The sequence below is a fragment of the Lathyrus oleraceus genome, chromosome 3 (genome assembly GCF_024323335.1).
Source record: "Lathyrus oleraceus cultivar Zhongwan6 chromosome 3, CAAS_Psat_ZW6_1.0, whole genome shotgun sequence".
Lineage (NCBI taxonomy): Eukaryota > Viridiplantae > Streptophyta > Magnoliopsida > Fabales > Fabaceae > Lathyrus > Lathyrus oleraceus.
The window spans coordinates 165,067,697-165,070,841 of NC_066581.1; the positions used below are offsets into that span (position 1 = coordinate 165,067,697).

The 3,145-nt window shown below is 36.2% G+C and overlaps 1 long non-coding RNA gene across 1 annotated transcript; it reads right to left on the reverse strand.

Annotated features, from left to right (window-relative positions):
- Positions 1-725: 725 nt before the first annotated feature.
- On the reverse strand, positions 726-2,443 carry LOC127126025 (uncharacterized). The gene is made up of 2 exons (XR_007804874.1): positions 1,526-2,443; positions 726-1,362 (listed from the first exon to the last, which is right to left on the reverse strand). It is a non-coding gene; the product is annotated as an uncharacterized LOC127126025 (long non-coding RNA).
- Positions 2,444-3,145: the final 702 nt, after the last annotated feature.

A 3,145-nucleotide genomic window follows, 5' to 3' on the forward strand; every position in this document is an offset into this window, starting at 1 on the left:
TTTATTGTGTATATGCTTCTTGTCATACCCCAAAATTTGCCCTCCTTTCACTTTTTTGTCTGACTGTAACTTGATATCCATCTAACCTCATTCATACTCATTCATGTGCATTCATTTATTCATGATCCGCACCTGCTAACAGGCATCATGGATTCGGGGTTTATGGTTGATAAAATCGGAGTCAGATTGAAGTTCATGGCATTGACATAAGTCGATGGTTCAGGATGTTGTGATCCATATTCGTTTGTCCAAGAGAAATACGTATTTTTGATCAACTGTTGACTTTTGGGTCAACCAGTTGACCAAAGTCAACCATCAATTTTCAAATCTTTAATCATGTGATCCTTAGTCATTTCGTCATTTTCAAATTAATTCTAAAAGTTGTGAATGGATTTTAAAGGGTCAAATTTGATTTAATTCAACATTTGATTTCTTGAGATTCAAATCGATTTTTGAGAATTATTTCGATTTCATAACCATTTCCTCATTCGTTTTTTAGTCGATTAATTTTAGAAAGGATTGTTTTTTATTTCAAATTAGAATTTGACATTCCATTTTTATTTGTTAAAAGTTCTTTTGGATTTCACTAACGGGCCTTGTTGATTCCCTAAGCCCACATCAAAACCAATAACCCTTTACAAATTCATTAACCAAGTTTTAATCCAACATAGTTTTAATCCAATTAAATCCATTTAAACCCATATCCATTTTAAAACCAAATCCAATTAATTCATAACCAATTGTCCATAAACCAGTTTTGTTATCCAATTAAATCCAATTTAACAATTTAACAATGATCCAGTTCCAAACTAAGTGACCAATTTCTAATGCAGTAAAACTTTCTTCATTTGTTTCCAATACCACATTCAAATAAGGAGCAGTGCAAATCCAAGCTACCTAAGCCAAAGAGTAGCTCAAAAAGCTGCTACCAACACACCTGCAGAGAACATTTAAACCCAAAACGCAAAAGCCAAAAGCTACCAAAAGCTACCAGAAAACTAAAACGGCATGAATAGTGAACGAAGGCTACGATACAGCCTGAGCCAAGAAGTAAAACGCAGCTCAGCATAGCATAACAAGCGGTGTTGCAATTCCAAGAACTCAAGCCACACGCAAGCCAATGCCGACGCCGTTAACCAAGCTCCATACGTGAGCCAACCATGAACAAAATTCTGCATTACATGAACAAAATTCTGCATTAAAAATTCTGCATTACAATTGAACCAAAATCCTGCATAATTAAATTTCAGCAAAGACAGTTCAAGACAAGCGACTCAATTCGAACCACAAGCTACAAGCTTAGCAAGCCAATGCCGACGCCGTTAACCGAGCTCCAAACGTGAGCCAGCCATGAACAAAATTCTGCATTACATGAACAAAAATTCTGCATTAAAAATTCTGCATAATCAAAATAAAAATTCTGCATAAATAACAACCTGCATAATTTCACAGAAAAATAACAAATCTAACATATTCATAACAGAATTTTTCCTAACTCTCATCACTCTATAAAATCAATCTTCACCTCTCTCAAAGCTTCTTGGAGATTCTTCCTCTCTCAAATTTCTAACAAACTTTTTTTCTTCTTCAACCTTCCAGAACTTTTCTCCTCATTTCTCTGCTAAAGATCCCTTCTCCCCCTTTGCTTCCTCCGTAGCGTCGCCATCCACCACCTCAACCGCCGGAACCTTCATCGTGCTATTTCCGTTCCTGCAAACAGAAGCTAACCACACCGATTCCGCGCCGTAAACCGTAACCACACCAATTCCGATTCCGCACCATAAACAATAACAAATCCGGAACGACTATTACAAATCGCCCCACCAAAATCACCGAACGGATAACCGAATCGGACAGAAGAGGAAGAAGTCGCTCGAGCCGGACGGAAAAGGACGAAGTTCGATCTCACCTCTGTGACGCGTAAACACCGCCGCATCTTCATCTCCGTCTCCGCACGAATGAATTGGTGAGTGACTATTCCGCCATCCTGATATAGATGTTGAATGTATTGGTCTCATTCTCGCCGTAATGTGTTCGAGTTCTAAACCGATGTCGTGAACGCTGAAGCAACCTCGGGATCGAGCTCCGTGAGGAGCGGTGCCGCCGTGTTTTGATCTGGCCGTGGGATGGAACCTAGGTTCGTGGTGAAACGGAGTCGTGGTGGTTGAAAACGTGTTGCTACTTATCTGTTAAGCACTTTTCTTTTCTCTTTTTTTTTGTTTCTGTTGTTTGTTTCCTTCAGCATGTTGTGTGACGGACTGGAGTCATTCCTGCTCGCAGGCCCATTCCTGTTGCTGGATTTGTGTGGTAGTGCATAACTGATATCAATTAGATTACAGTGTAGTTGATAGGTGTGGTCTAGTTAATTAGGATATAGTTAATTAAGGTGTGGTTTAGGGATTAGAAGATAGTTTAGATATTTTAGGATTAACTCTAGAATTTAGTTCATAATTTTTAGATGGTGTTTTTACATAATTTGTAGAATATTATTTGTGTGTTAATTTTGGATATTGGTTCTGAATATCGTTATGATTAGTTTAGAATTAAATAATTTTAGGACTAGTCTAAATAGATTTTTAGGAGTTAATTAGTAATATTAAATTTAGACTTTCAATTAGAAATATTATGAATAATTAGGTGATTATGAATTTTTTGGTTTAGAAATATTAGAAGTAAATAGTTTTGGGAAATTAGAAAAGGATAGTTAGAGATATTAAATTTAGTTTAGAATTTAATTGGTTTTAAATTGGAATTTTTCATGTATAGAAATTAATCCATAATTGTGAAATGACAATTTTATCCCTAGACTTAGAAGTAATTCAATCTTGCATGCTCCCTTAGTTTTAGGACTTATAGGATATTCTAATTGGTCAATTAACCTAGCTATTATTTCTCATGTGGTTAGCCTTGGTTTTAATTCATGTTTAGATAGAGTTTAGATTTTAGAATCAACTTTCATTTGAATGATTTTATTTCCGCACTCCCTTGTACTTTACATGTACCCCCATCCCCTTTCCGATGTACGCATTTACTTGCTTTCTTTTATTGCTTGATTCGATACCCCTTAGGCATTAGGAACGCACACCATTTCATACTCAATAATCAATCCCTTGATCCAACGTCAAGTGGTCATTTTCTTAAATAA